Here is a 24,558-nt window from a genome sequence, read left to right on the forward strand (position 1 = left end):
AGTCTCAATATGAAACAGATGTGCCGCAACAAGTTTCGGGTGGGGGAATCTGCTCGCCGCCGGTATGGCAACGCTCAGGAGGGACTTGCCTCGTGCAACAGCAAGCGCGCCAAAACAATGCAGAGAGGCATGAGCAGGCTCAGCAAAACTTGCCAACACTGAGACTGCTGCCGACTTTCTTTAAAGCACTACAATCCTTCCGTCTTCAGCACTACAATAGGGCCCCAACAACATACACAGCATTAGCTTGTGTTAAATACATACATACTCACAGCAGAGTGCAATGCCAAGAGTCACAGGGACCTTTAACTTTTACATGAACATCAATGGGATAAAGTTAATGAGGCACTATTTTGATAGGAAAATCTAGAGTATGTTCAGATTAATGATGAACTTCAGTCTGTTGTGTTCCCCTCCAAACCAGAACACAAGAAGCTGAATTTAATCCTGGATAGATACATCTCACTAGCTACCTGTTGCTTCCACACACAATTCAGAATTATTCTGCTAGGACATAGACATGTGAGGCACTTAAAAAACATATACCTGCCCCAAGCGATCTAAGAATCTAATCTAAACACAATTAGGAGTGGGCATGTACTTGGGGAAATTAGTCATTAGCTTGCAAATTCAGATGCCTGTCTCTCAGCTACTCGCCTCCCTTTTGTTTAGTTCCCTTTTTTTCTGGCTTTTGTGGTGAAAGAGCTTTCATGCGTAGGAATGATGCTGTACAGCAGTAGAAATTTGGGATTCCCTGGGTAGATCATCCCACAACTACTAGTTTTGTTAGGTGATGCAGAGAGAAGAAAATGTTTGGAAAAAAACTATTTCTAAAATGAAACAGAAGCAAACTGAAAGCTAACCACTGAAGAAAAGCAGAAGAGCAGGAAGATGCTCAAAACCAAAAAAAGCTGGAAATCCAGGGTGTATACAGATATTAAGAAAGTGGAAGGAAGGGAGCAGGGAGAAAGCAACACAAATTTTTCTCCACCCCGCCACCCACCAGTTTTGAACTTCAGAATAATATCCAAATGAACACCGGTTCCAAACAGGGTAATGAGCACAGGCCTGCAACACGTAATCTCTCCTTCCAAACCTCTCTGCCCATATTTCAGGCAAAAAACATGGGAAGAGACTCTTTAGCAAATGAGACCCTCTGTCTGAAGACAAGCTTCTTAAAAATCCCGCTGTCATATGCTGTAAATGTACCACTGGGGTAGCATCAGTAAGGATGGGGAGTGATCAGAAAAGGAATGTAAAACCACCGCTCTGCTGCGCTGCAGGCTAAACCAGACTTTCTTGTCTCTGATACGTCTATCATCTGACATTACCGCCTTACCCTACTTCTTTTCAGCACTGGGGGGAAGCTGTAAAATGCCAGGGGATGACGGATGTGTCTAGGAGAGACCTTTCGCTTCCCATGAGGTCCTGTGTCCGGAGGAGGAGGAGGGCTCTGTAGCGTGCCTTACTCGTTACTGCACCGAGCGGCCGGGAACAGCCTGGCGCGAGTCGTGCTGGAGATGGGCCAGAGGAGGTGGATAAGGAGAAATTACAGGTCCTGGGAACACCAGAGATGAGTCTGCATCAGCGAACTCCCGGCAGCGCCTTTGCTCTCTTGGCCGTACGTTTTGGGAGGCAGTCAAGCAGCGACTGGCATGCCTGGCTGGTGCCAGACATGGCAATGGGTGTCTACACTTGGACTCCAAGGCAGGCTTCAAGCTAACTTCATCCTTTCCTTTCTGTCAAGCAAGCTCTTTATTTTGAAGGATGATCTGGAGGTTGGATCAAGACTGACACTAAAGTGTTTGGCACTGTCAAGTGCACAAGTGATATCTGAAGCATTTCTTAAAGGGCTGGTGCTGTGGCAAGCCCACAGCTTTCGCTCTCACGAGATGAATTTTCAGTCCTTATGGCTCCAAAGAATGTTAAAAAGAGGGTCCCGATGCCCACTGCAGGCTCAGGAAGCAAATGAGCTCTTAGCTGCTGGCTATTTCGGAAGATAATAAACTTCCTAACTAACTTGCACATCTGCACATCTTTGGTATTTCTGATCAACAAAGCTTGAAGTAAAACTAAGGCTCAAGCAACATGAATAATAAATGAAAATGACTTGTTCTCATAGCCACTACAAGACCTGGGGGAGGGGGAAGCGGAGCCACGCTTCGACGGAAATGCCCTGTCTTTCAAATACTGCATCTCTCTTCCTCCTTCTCCATATTCCAGTACAGGCTACATGTTTTTGCCATGCCGAAGTATAAAATCTTCTCTGATGGCTTGTGCTGTACGGAGCATGAGGCAGGCATAGTTGAGAAAGATTGCAAAGATAAACCGTAAAGGACTGCATTAGAAATACTGCAACAAGCTATCTTAAAGAAATGCAAGGAATATTATCCTGCTGCAAAAAACCTGACACTTGCACACTTGGACACATTCGCCCAAACATCCACTCTGTGATGTGCATCTTTGTGACCTGAATCTCACTAGCCAGGGAGCCTAGAGGCCCCCAAAAGCCAGAAACCCACAGTAGGTGGAAGTTGAGAAGGTTCATCTGTCTATCCTGGCAAACATTACTTCAGAATCACACCGTTTCTCAGGTGATTTTAACTGTTGCGGTAAGCTATAGCATTTGATGGCAACGCTTCATATACAGCTTGAACTGCATGGATGACTAACGCAGAAACAACCAACAGTAGAAGATCAGGGAGGTAAACTTGTGCTAAAAACCCCAACTGTGACCTGAGTGCACTAGTTTTATGCTAAGAGGATATATTTGCTTATATGACTATCGTGTTCTGAACCGGGGTAAGGAAATGCATGAAAAAAAGATTATGAGCAAAAGAAAAGTGAAATAGGAAGTGGAAGAACAGGTAAAACTGGATCTGAACAGTTTCACTTCATCAAAAAGGAATTCAGCCCATAGCTGCAGGATAAATATAGGCAGCATAGTTTTGTCTTTTTTTTTTAAGAACTGTCTTACTTGAGGAATCAGCATGCCGACTTTTCACGCAGCCATATGGGGGGGTACTCAACATCATCTCAGTCTGACAAATGAGTTTGTTCAGTGTGTTTAGAAAACTGTCAGATTTGCATCTTCTCTTTGGTCAGATAAAATGATTATTATATTTCCCCAGACCGTGAGACACACTCTTAAATCCCTACATTTTTTTAAACTGCTCCTAACATAATTTGGGCAGGGAGGGGGAGCAGATGGAGGGAGGCAGGGGAACATTTTGCTCCATAAAAGACTACACAGAAATGTGTAAAACAAAAAAATTAAACTGTCACGACAGGAGGAGCAATTCATTCCCACTATCAACAAGGATCAAAGAGCTGCTTCCAAAATACTTTCCCTCAGAGAGATTTATAATATTGGTCTTACATATACTACATACTCACTCGAAATGGCAGAAAATCTCAAAGTGGTGGAGGGCTTTAAAAGAGTATTAATAACAGTAAATGCTACAATACCCTGACAAATACTTATAAAGTAAAAGAGTTTCCTGCAAGAAGTTCACTTTTTAAAGCTGTCCTCATTTCAGATTTATAAAGGAGGCTGCTCAGACTCAGCAATAGGGACTCTGTTGTTGCTCCATAATCTAAACCAACCTCCCATAAAAGCTAAGATGGTTTCAATAAAGCTCTGAAACTCTACGCTGAATCATAAAATAAACAAAATGCAGTGCCGGCACTAGTCGGTCCCGCTCAGACATCCCATGTGCAGCACACGTGAGCGTGTCCCACCTACCTATGTGCGTCTGGGCGCCACACATGGTGGATATTTAGGCCCTCTAAGAGCAACGGCAGCAGGAAAGGTGAGTTTTCACCACTGTGTGCTGTGGGTTTCCTGTAGCTCCAGCTCTCCCCCTTTGCGGCTGCTGTGGCTTGCTCCGCGCCGGCATCTGTAACTTGTAGTGCTCAGAGCGAGCGTTCCCACCCGCGGGTAGGTGCTGCCCGGGGTGAATAACAAGCCCGGCTGCGTGGAGGCAGTCCTCTACTCAGGGCTCACCAGGCGAGGTGCTCTTTTCAAGTCAACTTATTTGCTCAGACCTCCAAGAGGAACGATGGCAGAGCAGCACTGCGTAGCTGGGTTAACCAGCAATTACCCCACTCCACCCTGACCAGCGACTACACCGCAGTGTTTCCACGCTTCGCCTCCAAGCCCTTGTGCTAACCCAAGCCTTTTTTAAACAGGAAATGATGAGTTTTCTCAATGCAAGTTTTCATCTGCAGAATGAATCAAAACAATCTCGTTTCTGACCAAGGAAAATATGAACTTTTAGCTCCTGAATTGAAAAGGCTAGCAGATTTATTTTTAACTTTTACAGTGACCACAGCGAACTGTTTTAAAAACAAATGCCTACAACAATCTTTGTGTAACAATGACATTTCCATCTTTCCTTTCATATAGGCAGTAAACAAGATTACTCAACCTCCTAACAGCTCAAGTGGGAGAGCATTCAAAAGCAGCTTTTTGTGGTTATTACTTGCCACAGTACTTTTAGAGGCAAAAAACCCACAAAATGAAAACAAGGGACTTCCAAAAGAAGCTGCATCAAAAAGAAGGCAGCGAAATCAGGAAAACTGTCAGAAAAGAACCATCAAACACAAGGATCTTTCGAAATAGAAACATCTACAAAACCACTGCAGTCAAATTTATGCATCGCTATTCAAACAACAATGCCAGCCATTATTAGGCAAGAAATTTTAAAACTGCATTTTAAAGTACCTTCTTTTTGTTTTTCTCATCCTTGTCTCTCCTACTCTCTAACCAAGTGAACAAACCATGAAATTATCTAGCTGCAAATGAACCCATCCATGCAATTACCTCACATTCCTCTGCAAAGTTTTATTGCCTAGCAAGAGTAAAAATGAAAAGCTTTACTGAGAAACTGTGAAAGTTACCAAAAACATATTTTATAGATTTGGACACAACAGTATTGTTCAAATGTACTTGATAAAGGTTCCATCACTGATCAACAAAGTCTTTCATTACAGTCAAAAGGCAATAAATAAAATCTGCAAAATTACTTTGTGAGCAAGAACGTTTTAACCTTAATTAGTTATACAACAACCAGGATTTACTTCTCCTGAAATAAAGTTCCTTTTCTACCTATTGTACACAACACAAACAAACCCTTACAGACTATATTAGACCATAAGCGAGTACAATTCGGAAACGAATGAAAAGCAAAAAGGCTTGCCAGGGTGAGAAAGAGACCCAGGGAAGAGGACAGCGTGTTACCTGCAGCATTCTTCAGCCCTTCTCTCTTCCAATTAAAAAGGCAGCGCTAAATAGGATATAACCAGACAGTTAAATGAGAGCAAACGATGTTACCAATGATGTGTTAAAGAGTGACTTTCCTCAGCAATTTGGTGTCCTCTGGTGAGGAGGACATGAATAAAATAAACCTCCCACAGGGACTTTGAACCCTGCAAGCGCAGCCGGGCACGGCCGGCCCGGCCGTGGGCAGGAGCTCTGGGTAGGCAAGGTCAGAAGTTGACTCATGAGGTGGAATGAGGAAATGCAGGGAGCAGCTAGAGGTTCTGCGATTTCATGGGTTGCTTAGATTTCCCACCGGATTGCGGCCTTTGCTTGGGTTGAGGAGGCGACATGTATCACCCCACCCACGTACTGCATAGCTGCTCTGATTAAAGGGTAGCTCTTCACTCCATAATCTTGACTCTCCATAGTGCTCAGGCAAAAAAGTTTGTTTAACTGGGGATTTGCAGAAAGGGAATCTACTCCACCAAAAAAAGGAAAAAAAAAGAAAAAGAAAAAAGGAAACTACTCAAAAAAGCCACAAAGCAAGAATATGTCCAATGTCCTTTTAATGTAACATCACAGAATCATTTACCAGGAGACATACTTGCTCCCTTCCACGTTAAAAGAAAACATAAAAAACAAATCTTTTTTGTCTTCAAGCAAAACTAACCCTATACGAACACTGCGCTATGTAGCCTTTTCCTGTTTAAAACTGTCTGGGAAGCAAGTTTTCAGAAGCTACAGAGGCTCCTAACTACGTACAGATCACTTTGCATTCTAGAGCCAGTGAATGATTAATGCCATTTGAAATATAAACATAAAACCCTTGACCATTCAAACAGTATAATGGAACTGACAAGTAGAATATACACTTTAAGCTAAAGAACTTGCAGTTCAACACATGACCATTCTGCCGAGGAAGCTTCAGTTTTCACACTGCAAAGCTAACACCTACAAAGAAGAGAATGAAAGGAAGGCAAAGCCATTTAAGGAGATGAATGACTGCAACCCTTCATGCACATAAAGTCATGAAAACATAATACTGATTTCAAAAAATATGGTTCAATTGACTGAAACAAACTAGTTCATTTTAAATACTATGGTATATTTTGCTTCTTGGCATATAGGTGAAATGGATCCTGCTTACTCTGGTACAGTGTAATTATGACTAGGTGGTCAGCATGGCTTGTTGCTCCAGAGGTTGCCATCCACCACACCTCTTGAGAAACGACTGCGACACAACTGGTTATGGGAAAGTATGGGAGCTGGGTTTCTGTTGCTAAAGGATAAAAAAAAGAAAAGAAAAGAAAAGATAAGGTTGCCTACTGGCTTTAAGCCTGAGATATTACAAAATTGTTCTCCAAACTGCAATTCTTGTATGTTCACCCATCCTAGAGGTGATAGCAATGGCCACCCAACAGGGCGCAGCAAGAGCAGTTCAAGCAGCAGGAAGAGAAGGATGTAGTTTCAGTTTTACACTTTCCTAAAGCCAGATGGGAGGAGCCAAAAAAAAGCCAAAGCTTTCCTAAAGCCGAATGGGGAGGAACTCTTTATAACTTGCATAGTAAGGAGATGAACGGATAGATTCATACGAAGCCCACACCTTGCAGTGTATTCTAACTGAGACAGAGGTTTCTGAAGTGATCTGACAAGTGAAAACAGTACCTAAAACTGTGAACAACCGTGAAACATGGTACAGTATATGGTTACCACATATCCACATATTACTTTTGCTGTGGATGTGCCTAGTGATCTGAGTTTAAAATGTGGGCACTGTGCTTGATGCTAGTGTGCTGAACTCCTGTCCTTTCATCCCCACCCCCAAGGAGTCTATAACCCAAGAAACCAGAGCATGCTGCGCTCAGCCTTAGCATGAACTGGCTGAGGTCCTGTACAGGCAACTTCATCCGATCATTTAATCATCTATATTATTATCCAAGTAGCTGCACGTTCATCATAATTCAAGAGAATAGCATTGCCTCTCATCAAAAAAAAAAAGAAAAAAAGAAAACAGCACTTTTTGCCAGTAAGCCATTTTACAACGTTTAGTATTAAGCATTAAGGGTACTTTACTTGACTTGGAGTAACATTAGTGATTAACAGTGTTATGTTAACTGAGGAAGAGAGTCACATTCCCGGAAAGGAGGCTGGCAAGTGAGACGGGATCAGTTAATGCGAGGTGAGGTTCCTCCCATGTCACCGGCGTGTGCTGAGCATCTGCATGCCTCAGCGTTAGTCGCACAGCGGGCGCTCGAAGAGGCTCTTGCACCTAGGCCCCACACTGCCACTTTGACCTGTTATCTCTGCGCTCCCGCTGTTGGATCAATCTGCATTTGTAGGAGTTGATCTTTTCCTGCTAAAGAAAAGAAAAGAGAGAATGTCCCTGCCTGAAACGCTGCTACGTTGCTTCTCCGAAAGGAATGAGGACTATGCAGCTGGTTTATAACATTTTATCTGAGAGGAAATGTGGTTTGAAAGAAGAGAGAAGAGTATAAGGATAGAAAATAGACAGAAGGAGACAAAGGAAGACTTGGAAGGAGAGGAACTTGCCAAGTACAATGAGGAGGAGCATGTGAGTGTCAGCTAAAGAAAATCAGTAAACATGGGAATGAAAAAAACTACGAAGAGAGAGTGTAGTCAGCAAAAGTAAACTTAACTTGCTCAATTATGTTAATGCCTACACTTTTTTCCCCCTCCCGTTCCTGTCAGACAGGCTGTGCTTTATCTACTTTAGAGGCAAATGGAACAAAATAATTTGCTTACGGCATTGTTTATTTATCGCAGGATTTCCAGCTTCCCAGAAATACAAGGAATCTAGCTAAGAAATTTACGGGAAGGAAACAGTAGCTTGGCATTCTCCAAAATTTGCTCAAGCCTTCTGGCAGCCCCCCTCCCCCGCCCATATTTATACAGGGAATCACCCTTCCAAAGAGCGAGCTGGTAACCACAGATCTAGTTATTAGACAACACTACAAATAAACGGAGCTTCAGTTCTCTTGCAGGCAAAACGTCTTCCCTTTCTCCATGGTACACCATACACTGACAGAAATGGGGCTGACCAAATGGTTTTGCTCGTTCCCCCCCCCCCCCCCGACTCTCATTGAATGCATGCTCCACAAACGAGGGGCCTGGAATGAGCAAAGAGACCACAAAATAATCTTTTGGTTGCACCATAAATTGGCAATGATAGCTCTAACCTGAATAAAGCAATTCCAACCACTCCAGAATAATTTCTAATTTAATGTCCCAAAATGCAATGATGAGGATTGCAGGCATAAAATTATTTAAGTGAAATGTTTACTCTTGAGTAACTTAATTGCTTGGGTAGCTAAATTTTTTCCTCATCTTCCATAAAATTAAAAATACATGCTTAGATGGAAAAAACATGCTTTGAAAAAGGTTGCTCATTCAGCCAAAAATATTGTAACATATAACGTTACAATATTTCAATATTACATCCTCATAAAAAACATCTGAAAATTTCTGGACTCTCACCTAGACTCCTCTAATTCCACAGAGGTGAATCTAGAAGATCAATAAGGTTTTTGCTGCTCACTTTAATGAATGCCCATAAATAATGAAGGAGGCTTATTTGTATGTGCTCCTAAGGGACTATCATCCATCAAGCCAATAATATCTGGTCAAGCAACTTTCAGACGTTAAATTAGATTCCCTTTAGAGAAATTCATCAGCTTTTGTATCTTCTCTCCCACAAGAAGCATAGCATCTTTCCCACTGATCAGCAAAGGAGTTGACAGGAAAATATTCTCCCAACTGCTCAGTATTCTTGTTAGTAGAACAGCAGAGAGGGGAATTATGGTTTTGCATAGACAAAAACCACAAAGAAATCCCTTGATAGCACTGAGATGTGAGGCAGCTGTGAAAAATAGACGAGATTGATACTGAGAGCTTACAGTTAGCAAGTTTTAGGGGAAAAAAGCCCTTGTTCCCCAAAGGGACTAATAAGAGACTAAGATGGAATAAGCAATGCATTGAGACGCTGCATCAGATCATAATATTTTTGAAAAGCAAAAAGGTGTCCTCCCTCAAAGAGCATTCTAATAAAAACATTTTGTTTAATAAATATGCAAAATGCAGGTATTGTAGGTACCGTTTTACATACATAGTTTACTGTGATGAAATTAGTTTACTAACCTTGGACAAAACATACTTTTTTAACCTTCATTTTCCTAAATCATTACCTTTCAAACTGCCCAATTTACCAAAAAAACCCACATTTGATTTCTACAGTCTTGCAAGTTGTCTAATGAAGAAGCAAATTATGACTTTCTTTTCCCATTACCCATTTAAGAGTTAGAAGTTTAATTTCAGAATAATGCTTGTTTCAATCAAAATGCACCTGTGCACAGGCCTGTACCTACCAAAAGAGATGGACAGCTATTTTGATGTATTTATTTAAAAATAATACTAATAAAAAATCAATATCTAAAGTACTTGTTTATAAAGCGAAATGGCAGCACTGATGTTTTACGATACATAATAAAAAGAATGTTGTTTTCCAATCAGTAGTCTAAATTAGGAATAGTGGTGAACACTACATGCATAAATATTTTATACAGAAACACTTAAGCAGCCTGTAGTTTACAGCTCATTCTAAGGAAGGAAGTTGCACATTTATAGTTCACCTATGATGATCAAACCACAATGTGTTAATTTAGATATACATTTTATACCATTTCCACTTACAGAAGTATTGATGATAACATTTTATAACAAAAAAAGATTGTTCCGACTTAATCATAAACCTATGACCGTGAGGCTGAGGCTGACTTTGAAGTCTGTCATTATGTGTTTCTCTTTCAAGTACAGTTAGAGATAATCTGTTCTTACTTTTCACATCAGCAATTGCAATAGGTTTCTATTAGTCCTTGGAAGACAAACTATAACTTAGAATTAGGGTATCTGAAAGTAGTTTTAGAACACTGAATTGCAGTGCATTATTTTATTGTGCTTTCCTGCAAAGAGAAAATAACTATTAAAAAGTCCTGGCATTCACTGTACACATTCAGTTTAATTTGGGCATGCACTCAGATTACTCTTTTAAATCCAAATAAACTTTGAACAGAAGCAACAAAAATTATAAATATTTCCCTGCAGTTTACCTTGTATTTGTGCCTTCCCTTCTCCTCCCTACAAAACTGAGTGGAACTGCAAATTTTGGAAATCCTGTAATAATCTACTGGATAGGCATAGCAGAGCACCTGCATGGTTGCTTCAACAGGCCCACAGTACAGCCCCTGCCGCTCTCCTGGTTCCCATGAGCTGACTGCAAATCCCCAGCTCCAGGAGTAAAGGGATCACAGGAGCATCAAGCATTTCTCTCTCCCTCTGAAACCCTCAGTCTTTCTACTTTGGGAACTTTGTGGTTTTAAGAAGTGTTAAGTGATCCCTGAGGTCCCCCAAACAGAAGCAAACTGAAGTAACACTAACTCAGGATAGTTTCTCTTCAGGAGAGTGGCCGTCTGTCATTGCCCAGTGCTCAGTCTTACACACACATCCTGAAGTCCCTTCTCTCCTGCCTCTTGCACTTTGAGATACCTTCCTTACCAAAATACAAAAAGATTACCATCTTTCCAACATAGGAGTGTATTTTCATAGGTGCCCATTCTGTTTTGAATATCTGAATAAAATTTTAGTATTTTCATAGAAGATGTGAAAAGGTAAATAACTGCACATACTTAAGGACTGCTTGTAATGTTTACACGTGAGATATTTTTTCATATCCAAAAATGTGTTTTAAGTGTGACACCTAACCTCTCCTGTGGAGAGAGTAGGGAAGAAGAAGGAACCTCACACGTGGAATAAGATTTGACCCCAGAATGCAGTCAAAAACATAAGGAATCTAATAAATTATCAGAACGCTTTCCTGCATCCAGAGGCTGCCTCTCAAAGTATCATTTCATAGGAGGTGATTCTGGAAAGTGACTGCAAGTCTTACAAGAAATCTGCAAGTTTTTTGGCATTAGCTTCCTCAGCTAACAAGCTAACATTACCTTTCAATTAATTCTCTAATTTGCGCAGGCAGTTAGCAGACACACACATCTTCATATTATCTGAGATTCCTTTCAAATTACTCCTGTATATTTATGCTATTTAAATCCTTACGTGCCAGTTAGCTGAAGTTGTTTTTAGCTGCTTGCTACCCTTTCATCCCGTTTAAATAAAACCAGCTCAAAAAATGAGATCCAAAACATCCATTTTAATACATGCAGTTCTGAAGCTGGCAAGGGCTGTGACAAATTATCACCAACACTAGGCTGGTATCTTCATACGAAAACCTAGGTAAGGTGGCGTCTGTGTGCGTTAGGGACGTCATTCTGGTGCAAGGCGGGCCCGGAAGGGTGCTCGGCACTGGGGCGGGTGGCCGGAGAGGTGGTCCCGGCTGGAGTGCTGCCCCTCGCTGGGCAGCAATCCCCGCTTTGGCTGCTCCTGCAGCTGTTTGGACCAGCTGCAGCAGAAGCCGGCTACCTCTGCTTTGCATATATTATTTTTTACACCTATTCAGTTGACCCAGAACATATTACTTTGGTGCTGAAGTGGGTTTCATCAGCCTCACAAGAGCCATCCCACCGCAGGCTTGAGATTCTTCCCAACTTGCTTGCTGCTGACACACTGTTTACTCGACTCCAACATTATATCATACCTAGCAAGTTTAAAACAAACCCAGCTGTCCCTGAAGAGCTAGGTGATTTATGTGGATTAACAACCGTGGAAATACATTTAAAAGCAGACAGGATCCCACAGATGCCTAAAAGTCCTCATGCCTCGCAACTGTGCTCCAATTTTAGCTACGAAGCAAGTGTTACAGTCAGCTATAGGAAGCTTAACCTATGCGCTGCCCACTGATACACAAAGAGTATATTAAAAATCAACATCCTAGAAGCATCAGGGTATGCTAAATGCATTTAATATTCACAACCGTGATGCCACAGCATACAGTACCATGCAGAAAGGTGCTAACTGTAGCTCCAGAAATCAGCACGGGCTTCAATTTTTACAGAAAGCATTTTGATCATCATAATTTACCTCTCCAGCTAAGCACTATGAATGCACTGCACAACCATCATTACAGTTAGCCTCAGATCCCTTAGTACATTTAAAACTGTGTCCTTATTAAAAAATGTAAACCACATATAGAAGAGACCCTAGTCTGTGCCCTAACTTCTTACTCTGCTGCTGCTGCTGCTCTGAGGGAAACAGCAGTTTTAAGGAGGTACAAAACAAAAGAGCAGCACTCCAAGTGGATATTTATTATACAAATGGATCAACTTATATATCTTCTAGGAATGGCTGCATAATATATTGCAATTTAGGTTTTGCTACTGGCAAGCTAATGTGCCTCTGAAGCTGAAAATGGTCCCTATCTATCTTGTTTGTAAAGTACATTTATTTCCTTATGCCGAGTAAAAAAATCCAATTCTGTCAAGAACCTCAAAAGTGCTCACAAGCACACTAAAATCATATGTTTGGTATGATTTCTGGACTGCTGTCAGCTAAACTATTGACTACTCACAATTGCAGCATAAAAAACATATTCCTTGCTAGTGGTAAAGGGGCAACAGAAACAAACCATCTTAACATTTAAAATGTTAAATATATTGTCACCATCTATTGGGATCCCAAGATATACTGGGGCTTTAAAAATGTTCTCTTGAGCATCACCTCTTCAGGGTGAAGAAAGAGACCTCTCCAAAAGGCAGCTAACCTCTCTCACTTGTAACAAAAGGACACACAATATGAATTGCTAAGCAACACCAGAAAGAAAAAAAACAAAATCAAGAACAATAGCAACTGCTTATCCCTAAAGATTTTCTCAGGCTTCACACTAACTCCAGGAGATTTTTTCCTCTTTCCCTTTATATGCTTCCCTTACTTTCATTTTCCCTTTTCTCCTCCCACACCATATTTCACCCTTTTATAACAGTGCGCAAGGTTGGCGTCCTGGCTGGTCCTGCCTGCTCTCCTCCTTGCTGCATGAAGCCACTTGGCAAACCGCGTAGCCGCCTCTGGGTAAAGATGAAAAGTAGCCCCAGCTTGTCTTGCAACAGTCACCGATCTCCTTTCCTGTGCATGGAAACCCATCAACCATCTTGTGATAATAGGGTTTTACTTCCCTAGTGTGCAGTTGCTTCAGGGTTTGGGGCACCATCCCTCAAGGGAGTTTTTGCAGCAATGTTTTCCAGAAGCCTTCTTACCATCTGTATTTTTTTCATAAGCTTTCTCATCTTTTGCTGTGTAAGTAAATTCATAAACACATCAAAGATAAACAGACACTGCAGATATAAAAGTTGGTGCACAAGTAGCTATGCAGGAGAATATTCACAGATCATTACTTTGATAAAACCAAATCAGTCCACCCATTACAGGGATACATGCTTTGAATTACAGATTAGAAGATACAGCGAATGATCAATTTCTTGATATATGGAGAAGATATGAACACCCTGGTTTGCAGCTCCACAAAGAATTATTTTTCAAGTAATTCTATATATTTTCCTTTACGCTCATTTTCCAAAACTGAGCAAACAAAACAACAACAAGGGCAGCTGAACTGAGTTAGTGAGCATCCAGAAATATCCAGTCCATCTTTCTTATACACACACAAGAATGTTTCTAGTTTGCCAAAAAAGAAGCAATATTTTTAATACTACTGCCCTCAAAGAAGCTGTCTCTTGGCTGTCTGAATTACAAACTACTGTCTTTGACAGAAAAAGCAAAGAATACACGAAAATGCAATGGTATATAGAACTGGCAACACAGAAATCAGCCAGCAGCCATCCCTATGCTGTCCCACATCCTGAAGTCCTCATGTTTTTACTCTATTCAAACCAATAGTCTGTAAAGTTAACAGGAGTTTGCCAGAGTACAATTGCAGGATTTAGCCTTTTTTGTTTGCTTATTTCATTTTAAACTTGAGCTCTGATTTGCCAGCCTGGAGTCACCTGTAAGATATTTGCACCTTCCAAAAGACTGAACTGAAATTGGTCCAGAGGATTAGTGGTAGAGCAGACACCACTGAAAAATTGTTTTTAATAGCAAAAAATGTCTGGGGGGAGAAGCTGTTCAGCTGACAGCTTGGAAGTGGTACACTGTTTATATACTTTTCTTAGCATCCATTATAGGTTTAACTGAAGCATAGCTTTTCCCCATTGTGGCAAGTTTCACGCTGAGGAATGCAGCCCCCTCAATGGGGGAAACCCAAAAAGTCTGGAAGCACTAGAGGCACGTTGGAAGCCAGATGTTAACATCAGAAAAAATGATCTCATATGCTGTGAGGCATCCAGCGAGGGCATATTTGAAATCCCGGGCCTGGGCACTTGGTTATAGCAAAAATGTAGCAAACAAAGTCCTGAAAACTTTCAGGAATCCTAGCCATGCTGCACTATTCTGGGAGCTGGCGCAGAGCACGTTGAAGCCACATACTGAGTATTTTCAGAGCAAAAATCTTTTTCATCAGCTTCAAAGGGAGTCAGATATCAGTTGAGTGATTTAAACTGGAGGAAGTTCATGCATAAAGAAGGGAGAACTTCTTTGGGTGGCCACGAGCATGGGACTTCCCTCTCGCAGGAGAAGGAGATCAAAATAGAACTAACCACGTTGACAAGTAACTACAACATCTTGTATTTAGAGATAACTTCTCTCAGATAATACACGCACACACTCACACAGGAATGCAAATGGATTAAGCAAGATGCTTTGTTGTTTTTATACTATGATCGCTTCTGTTTTTAAATGCCTGGGCGGTGTTCAGAGACTGTGGGTGAAAGGCAACTTGAGAGAGGGACAGATAGATTATGGACTTTGAGGTAGGGCAAGGCATTAAAATAAAGCCAAGTGGTACCATCCTACCATATAACTGTAGTTAGGTTTTGGGAGGGAAGAAAACAACAAAATTTGCTTGGGCTGAACTAAGACAGCATTTGTTGCCCTTTTTTTTAAAAAAAAGCCACTGCATCTGTCTTCTTGTTTGTTTTGTTTCATTGCCTGCCCAAAACCACACAGCTAAAAAGCAAAAGGAAGCCATAAAGGGATAGTTGGATATCCAAGCAGGAAAGGTAAAACAATGGCCTAAGAAGCCTCCCCTCCAACAAATTAGCCAGGTTTATAGTTTCCAAGGGCTCCTCAGGCCAAGCCTGAGGGCAAGGCAGTTTGCCAAACCTGGGGCAGGAAGATCAAAGGACACCACAGCTTCAGGAGAAGGAGGAGGAAAGAGAGCCTTGAGTGAGTTCAGAAACGCTGCCCCGCATCTTTAGGAAAACAAGCTGATGTGTTGGCAACACCAGCAGAGGAAAAAAGTGCTGTCTATACCTTCTAATGCAAAGGCCAGGAACAAGGCAGATCTGCCTGTAATACAGAGACAGGGCCATGGGTGAGGGAGATGGGTGCATAGCTCCCTTCTCGTTCTGCATCAGTGCAAAATATATTTCTGCACACTTTGGCAAATGAATTGGTGAGAGCCTTTGGAAAGAGTTTTTTCACTTCAGCCACCCACTGAGAGAGACTCTCCCAAGGAAGCTTGTGCAGGGGCCAACTCTGTCAGATCCCACCACGGCCAGTGCCCAGAGCCTGCTTGCCCCTCTAGGGCCTGGTAAGAGATGGTGTGTCAGGGGATTTTACCCTAGGAGGCACAGGGAGGCCAAAACTTCACACTGCAACCAGTACTCAGTGAGAGCCTTGGAGAAAGAAGATGTGTAGATGAACCCAGGAAGAAATTTCTTTTCAAAAATGGAAAACAACAGATCAAAGGTTACTTCTCCTCCTACCACATCCCTTTTACCAAATAAATCTGCCTGCAATCATGAGTCAGAGCCCTTAAATAAAGTATTATAGGCCTATCATTTTGGAAAAGTGCATTTCAGTGTGCTAAATGAATAAAGATATTAGCTTTATATATCACCAGTTCATTAATTATAATCAAACATATGCAATGCAGCTCTGGAAAGCTTCCATATGAAACAAAATTGAAAAGGTAATTGAAATGTTTAGTTAAGAAAGAAAATGAATAAAATTAAAGCACAATGATAAAAGTATTTTCAATCACAGACAATACAGACTGAGCGTATCAACTCGCCTTGTAAAAATTTGCAAACTAATAAAAGAAAATACATTTTGGCACAGCGCACAAGTGACTGACACTGTCATCAAAGCCAGAAGGTGAGAACAACTGAGGCAAAGACTGGACATTTTGATGGCTAGAAGAAAATCCAGTACTACAATAGCAGGAGTTAAACCAACACCACCAAGCTTGCTGGCGGATACAAACTCGGACATCATGGATGCTTCGGTCAGGCTCTTCCTTCTAGCCATAGCTGGAGTGGTGCCACATTGCCACTTCCCCCCAGTGCTTGCGCCCATCGCCAGCACAGCCATTGGCTGGGAAGCAGCTGGGAAGCTGCAAAAGCTTCCTGTGCTGTTTTTACACAAATTCAGTTGTTTGCTGTGCCAAAGAGAGTACCTATAGCCCAATGACCACACCATTCCTTAATGCATGCTGCAAAATATCAGGTACACCCATATAAAAAATACAATAGTGTGGGAGAAAACACAGATGAACATCTGCACTGATATGGAGGGAAAATCCCTTTGCAATATATTACAGGTACATAAACTGGTAACATCCTACACATTTTTAGTCATGCTTTCTGTGCAAAGCTTAAGCCTGTCATCAGGATTGTCTTCAGGACACACCGCACATAGCCAAACACAGCTTTTCGGAAGGCCAACCACAGTTCTAAGTACAAATTCACGTAAGTTCAAATCACTTCGAACCTAGTGTACCTCATTTTCTGGTTTATCATGAATATAAAATGTGAAATATAACACAGTTTCAGAAAGCCAATTTATTCAGAGTTCTCCAAACCATAGCAGGGAAATGCCTAACGCTAAAGAAAAATAATTTTTTTACTACATGCATTTGGTAAAGCTCCTCCAGCACTTGCATGGAGTACTTCTAAGAAAAGGGATACTAACAGCTTATTTTTGAAGCAGTTTGCTCTACCAGATTCAGCTTCAGTCTGAATAAAACTTTAAAGCAGCCTTTCTGTGGCCAAATTTGCCTCCAAGTAAAGACCCAAAAGCTGTGAAAGAGAGGACCTCACTGAGCAACTTTGCTATGTGAGATGGAGACATACATAAAATAGTTCTTGCACACTTTTTTTATTTATAAACAGAAACACGGTAGAAGAGACACAGGTCCTTGCTTAGCTGTGCTATTCATTGCTGAAACTGAAGTGCTGGAGAGCAATGTGGAAATAGCTATCTGAGTTAGCCACCTAACCTCTCTTTATCATCAGCTGAGAAAAAGAGACACTTGCAGAATGCAATTAATCTTATTGCAGGTGGAGATCTGAAGCAGTGTGCTGGATCACATTCTAGAAGTATCCATTTTTCTCCATTGACTATAAAGGTAGTCTAAATATTTTTTCAACTTGTACTGCATTTGTATTTTCATCAAGAAGCATTTTGTTCCTGAAAAAAAGACAACCAATTCTCTCAACTATCAAGAAACTGGAACATTCTTTCAAAAAGAATTTAAAACATTAGAATGGCAAGATTTAGAGAAAAAGCAAATAAGCAGCAATGATGACAAAAGAGTAGCTGGAGAGTTTATTGATTGAGAATGCTTTTTCACATCAGGAAGAAAAGAATAAACATCATTTTTGAGTGCCATATATGAAACAATAAGTTACTATACAGATGGCTGACTCTACAGTGGACCTTACAGAAAACTCTAGTGCAGCATATAAGTTTTAAACCATACAATGCATTTTAAATAACTTGCAGACTTCTACTGGTACATTCTGTGTTCCATATACAGAAAGAGTTCAATTAATTTTCTCCCAAAATGTGTGTTTTCAGGTTTCTATTTGCACAAAGATTAAAATCATTTCTGGAGAGTGGCCAAGGAATCTACTTCTGATCTTGATTTAGGTTTTTTCCCCTTAGCAAATATTTTTTTTGCCATATATTTGCTATATAATTACATCTGTTGCTTTTTAAATACTTTTTTTGAAGAAAGATACTAAGCAGAAAAAGTGAAAACCCAGCCAACTGCCTTCATGGCTGATTTTGCTGAATGTTCAATAGAAGACAAAGAATCTAAGCGCTCTTTAGTGAGACTTTTGTCTTCTCTTAATGAAAGGATTATTAATTTTAATGGCTCTTTCAGGACTTATCAAGATGTTCTACATATTTAAAGCAAGTACTTAACACATCAGAATGAAGAGAAATTGCCACACAGTATAATGGGCTGGTGGTATTTTTTTTTCTTTTTGACTATTCCCTTACAGATGAGCACCATGATCAAAACTTCTGAGGCATACTAAAAAATGTTATCAGTAGTCTCAGTTTTTATGTTTACTGCTTCCTTCTCCATTGGACTGGAAGACATCTAACTGGCTTCTTTAGCTTTATTATTATTATTATTTTTAATGCAGTGCCTCAGTCTCTATTTAACACAATTTAGCATGGTCAGGTAAGGAATATTACAATATGGAAACAGCTTTTGAGATGGAACAAGACAGGGCTGGTGCTTTGTTGCTGAAGGTACCGTGCTAGTGCATCTGTGGCACAGTGGTAAATGAGAATAATGTCATTCAGGGCAGGATGCTACCCTATCCCGAGGTTTTGCCTACATGCAGACTCATGCTTTCAGATCTCTCCTTTTGGGATCTTCTTTGGGATGTCCTAATGTCAAATTTCAGCATGCATGCCTGACGCCATAAAAAAGGTAAGATCACAAACAATGGACGGGGACATCAACAAAAGATTTTGATGAGATGACCTGTCTATACAAAGAAAAAGGATTATTCCCATTTATTCACAGATATTTTGGCAGCAAAAGATGGGGATAAAGACCCCCAGCACATTTAACCCTCTTGACCATTCACAGGTTTATGTTCTTAAAAGCCTGTCAGATTGAGCTGACAACTTGAGACCATGCCAAAACTCCTCCCAGGCCAGTTCCCAAGCAAGCTAGGTTAAAGCTCACCCGAACATTGATTGCAGGGAAGCAACAGCAGGGCAGCAGCAAGGGCTCCCAGACAATTACTAGCTTAAGAGCTTAGTTACTCCACCCATGTGTTTCAGGGTACACCTTTTCTGGTATTAGTGGGGTCTGAACAGGTCCCCCAACTTTTCGGAGCAGCAGGCAGTGTCCAGCTCCTTGGAGCGGCTTGTACACCCCTGGCAAATTCTGCAATGTTAAATTCTTCTTTGTGGACTAGCAGGCTGGCGGTGGCATTCTCAGGCTTGCTGTTACAATTCTCTCAGTCCGGTATCTTATGGCAACATTTCTACTTCATATGAATGCATGTACCAGTGGCTGGTAAGGAAAAGGGAATGAGGGAATTTCACACATCACTAAGAATACTATAAATGTTGCAGCAACTTTCAGAAACGCAAGACACTGTTTAGAAGTGTGACAAAGGAACTGGTTACAGTTGGGCAGGAGAGTTAAGAAAAGCAAGCTGCCTTTCTGTATGATACATAATTGATCAGTTTGACATATCAGAGGATAACAACTTATAACAGAAAGGCAGGAACAATAACAAGGAAGGAATAGGACAGACAGGAATTTAAAATGGGTGTTTAAAAGCAATAACCTTCCTGCTGGGTATGGTCCGACTGATTTTAAAAAATGCTGTGCAACTTTCTGGAAACTACATTGCCTAATACTTATGAATGAAAACTGTTTCTTGTATTTTGTGTATTTAGGATAGATGAGGTAATTGAACTGTCTTCTGCTTAAACATGCTGTACATTATGTCATGTATGATTCTGTAAGAGAGGCAAGGCTTACAGGGAGACAGAAACTGTTTTATTAAGCCATATTATATCATTAGGGAAATGAAAAGCAGTTGGGTTCCAAGCGCTCTCAGACAGACATGACTCTGTTGAACTCTGAACTCATGATCCTACCATGGTCCCTCAACCATCTGCCTAACAATCTTCAGACCACAATCACCACCACCACCACCACCACCTTTTCATGAGGTCCAACTTTTCTTTGCATGTCCTGAAAAGTTACTGTCTTTTCAAGGTGTGCCAAGTGATGCTAGCTGAATACCCAATTGCTATACACAGTCTACTTACAGTATCAGAAGACCAAAACTCATTGGTGGCCCATGCTTGAGACTATTTCACTTCCAAAGTTAGCTTACTTTAATTTTAATATAAACCATTTTGCAATAAGACTCAAGGGACTGAGACTGCATAGAAAGAAAGCTTCCCTTTTATAGTTTACTGCTACTTTTTGGCAATTATGAACAAAGAGGCATCTTTAAACAGTCTTCTCTTTCATTCCTTCTCTGGAACCTGAACAATAGGAACTGTGATAAAAGCAACTTCCAGTTACAATAAATACATTGTTCCAGTTTAATTAATGTTTTCCCAATACAATCGGTGTGTAAGAGGTCAGAGAAACAGAAAATGGTATACTATAGAGCTCATGCTGTCAGGTAGCACATTTAAAATATTAAAAATGTTTTCTGTTACTGTTCCACAACACATCCTGAAATTGGACTAGCAGGATAGCATGTGCAACAACCAATTCTTTATAAAGGAGAAGCTGAACCCTGTAATCTCTTTATCATCCTGTCAGTGAGTTAATGGCCATTACCATGAACAGATTCTTATTTTATCAAGCAAGTCAAGGCATCATTGGTGCTTTTCATATGATAATAATGATGTTTTACACCACAATTAAAATCAGTACAAATTTTGCAGCTTTGCTATAGGTAGGCTTAGCTGCAACCTTTCAACTTGCAAATACCACATTAAAAGTCTTATCAGAGATGTCACACTAGTGTAGCACACTATTCTTTTTATGACCAAACCTCTCTTTTTCTCTCATTCCCTCTCCTCCAAATACAGTACAAAAAGCTTAGAGTTAGAAACAATAAAGAAAACTGTTAGCTGAGAAAAACCTTTCCTAAGCACTATGTAATGCTACTATCCGAAGCAGAACAAGGGGAGCTTAACAAAAGGCTTAACATGTGTTTTCACTCAAGATTACCCAAATTCCAATGAATGTTGCTTTTCTTTATCAGCACTAAAAATATTCTAACAAACATCCTCATGTCAGCAGTTAAACATTTTCAAAACAAAAATCTTTCACTGTTTTGCAATATTTGACTTCCAACTCACCTCCCCCAACCATCACCACCACTGTTAATTTGTTTATTTTTTGGAAATATTTTACTTGCCCAAACAAGCATGGAAATCAGTTTTCATTGAACTATGTCATGAACTCAAGGGTTATATGTATAAAGCTTTTTTCTTTTTAAGGTTCAAGATATCCTTACTCATTTAAGTTGGGTGATGGTTGTTTGTTTCTAAAGGATGCTTCTAATCTTGCAACTAAACAAAAAATAAATCAATTGGATGGCAGCTAAATGTGTGCACATGTAAAACAGAACTGAGACTATGCAGTGTAGTGTTGATCTTGGACTCTGAAAGGAATTTTATTAAAAGTTCAGTGATCTTCAATAGGTGACTGCCCCAATCTCATGATTTTCTATCTGTATGTTATCTCAGGACACCTCATGTACAACAAAATGAAAACAGAAATAGCTGAGTCTCAAGTCAACTTTTGCAATACCTCCCAGATAAGCATTTCTGTTTCTTTTTTTAAACTGACGAAGTCTACTGTATTGGAGAAGGGAGAGGCAGTATAAAGAAGAAATAGCATCCCTCAGAGAAGTACTCCAAGCTCATATTCACAGCTTTATTTTACTGTAGTCCTTTCCCAGAGCACAAAACCCAAGAAATGTGCACTATATAAATCTGGTAAAAATAGATGGGAGTTGGCAGCACTGGGAGAAAAAAGCACCAAAAAACCCTGTTTCAAACTAATCAGCTACTAATAGTTAGCAACACAGCAGCTAAGAACACCATCACCTTATTCTACAGAGACCTTCAGCAACATGGCAGCTTCTGGGTCTACTGCCAACAGTTCCCATTTGTGCTAGTGTTTCCTTCCGAAGCACAGGGACACAGAACAGTTAGCGACAAAAAAGTGCAGTCACACACTGCGGGCTACTAATCATCAATATACATGAACATCTGTGTCACATCTACCCTGGGCCAAAGCAAACCTATGATCAATGGAGAAAGGCTCTTTGCTGCAGTGCCATTCCTCTTTACAAAACTGTATTTAATTGGTATGAAATGGGGCACTGCCAGCCAGCAAGACAAAACATTAACATCCTGTATGGTAGTCTCCTACATTTAAAAGGAGAAGTTGAAGTCAAGATTTTAAAGTATGATTAATGATTTCTGGGCGCACAGTTTGAGTTACTTCGAAGAAATGCTGAGTTCAGCTTCTGAAAAATCAGGCTCCTTTAACAGCAGTTAAGCTAAACCAGCCACAGGTTGAGGTACCCAAATCACTAGCGGTTTGAGATTGTTGGCCAGAGGCCATGAAGACAAGTACTCTGGGAAATAATTCAAGCCACAACATACCACATTTAAAACCCATAGCCCTTGCTTCAGTTCGCTCTAAAATCTTTCCTTAGCCAGCCTCTGTGGGTGGGGTAAACATGCATTTGCAGAAGGGGGAAAAAAAAAAAAAAGGTCTTTCCTGAGAGCCCAGGCAGATGAGTAAGTTTCCATGAGGTAAGCAAGGGTGTGAGCCAGCTCTGAAGCCACGGACATGCTGCAACTGCCCGTGTGCATGCTCTTGCCCTCCAGGAAGCATGAGGTATCTCGCTGGCAGAAGCATGCACACAGGCAGCTGGCGTCAGCGAGCTGCGGTGCCTCAAGTTCCTACCTCAGCATACCTGCCAGTACCTTACAGCCTGCATTCGCGCTTGAGATCTAGACGCAAGCTAGGCCATACTTATAAAAGCACTACAGGCACTGAAACTTGCTCCGGCAAATCCTTTTGCAGCAGTTAAAGGATTATGTCCCTCGGCTGCCCATGCCGTTCTTCTGCCACCAGTCGCTACCCCAGAGCTGAGCGGTCACGGGCTGATGGCATGCGTCAGAGCCAGGTCAGGTCACCTGGAGAAGGGAGCTCGCACCACACTGCTGTGCTGCTCAGGGAGGGCAGCGGGCTACCTGGGGGTGGGCTTTGCCTCTTTGTACCTGTAACACTAGGCTTGAGAAACAGAAGAAAGATGTGGACAGCTTATGACAGCTGATTTGCCACCGACGACTGTGAGGAACAAGGTCCAAAACTATCTGACAGTGTTCGCTTTGGGCTTGGCCACGGAGCACTTCTCATGCACCACCAATTACTTAAATATCATCTAAACATTGTTCAGTTAATGCCATGGCAACTACAACTTGGTCTTAATAGACGCCAGCACCTCTCTGTGCTCTAGACCTCTGGTTCCCAAAACCAAGAACAGCCTTCAGCCTCCAGCTTACCTTTCAGAGTAGCTGCTCCTCTGCGACCCATCAACCAACGCTGATGGCCACCAACTACATCATCTAGGCTGACAATCATTTTGGTTGAACACATTCAACAAGATAACTGCCTCCCAGGAAACTGCTCCTGCCAGTAGCTCACAGCCTGTACTCACACTTGAAATATAGGCACAAGCTAGGCCACGCCATGCTTATAAAAGTCCAAGTGTCTACTTAGTCACTTTGGAGTGCCTCTAGCACTTTTGCTTCCCTGAGGGACTGGGGAACCTAACTGATAAGCAACTTCATTGTGCCTGTAGAAGGGACAGAAATAAAGACTAATTTCTTTTTCACACCAAGCCAACAGGAAAATTGGTGTAAGAAACAGAGACAAACTAATCAGGGACAGCTTCATGAGCCTCTGTTCAAAGGGTGTTTGAATTTGCCCCTGCTGAAAGTAGATTTAAGGGCTTATACAACAGCTAAGAATAGTTGCCTCAGTCCACTGTACTTCAAATCTCCATCTTTCCTGACATCTAATATGCCCCCTGAACTGAACTCTGTATGTAGGAGGACGTATGAGTTAGCTACACTGGTTTTGCCGCTCTTGGGGATCCCCTACACCAAAGACGTTGACAGCAAGAAGCATGCAGGTCACTTCTCCTAGCATTACCTAAGTAGCAAGACACAGCAGAATAAGGTACCTATTTTTGTCATAATATTTAGCCACTTTGAGACCCATGATGTCTTTACCACTCAGCCTGAAACACCTGAGCTAAATGGAATGAGTTTGTGTACTATGCACATGTTTCAACCATACCTTTCCAGACGCAGAACACAATTTTACAAGTACAAAACACAGCCTCCTTCCCACACTCACAAGATACACATTCAGAATAAAAAAGCAATACTTCACATCCTTT

At 41.2% G+C, this 24,558-nt stretch overlaps 1 protein-coding gene across 7 annotated transcripts in view; it reads right to left on the minus strand.

Moving 5' to 3' along the window:
- PLXNB2 (plexin B2) overlaps positions 1–24,558 on the minus strand; it is a 255,297-nt gene that overhangs the window by 145,541 nt on the left and 85,198 nt on the right. Inside the window, exon 1 of one of the 7 annotated variants that reach the window (XM_026113054.2) lies at positions 5,243–5,397. The exons of the other annotated variants lie outside the window; for them this stretch is intronic. The gene's annotated coding sequence lies outside the window, so the exon portion shown is untranslated. Of the gene's footprint in view, positions 1–5,242; positions 5,398–24,558 lie in introns of those variants that run through there. 7 annotated transcript variants of the gene reach the window in all.

The sequence above is a fragment of the Dromaius novaehollandiae genome, chromosome 1, assembly GCF_036370855.1.
Source record: "Dromaius novaehollandiae isolate bDroNov1 chromosome 1, bDroNov1.hap1, whole genome shotgun sequence".
In the NCBI taxonomy this organism is placed as follows: Eukaryota; Metazoa; Chordata; class Aves; order Casuariiformes; family Dromaiidae; genus Dromaius; species Dromaius novaehollandiae.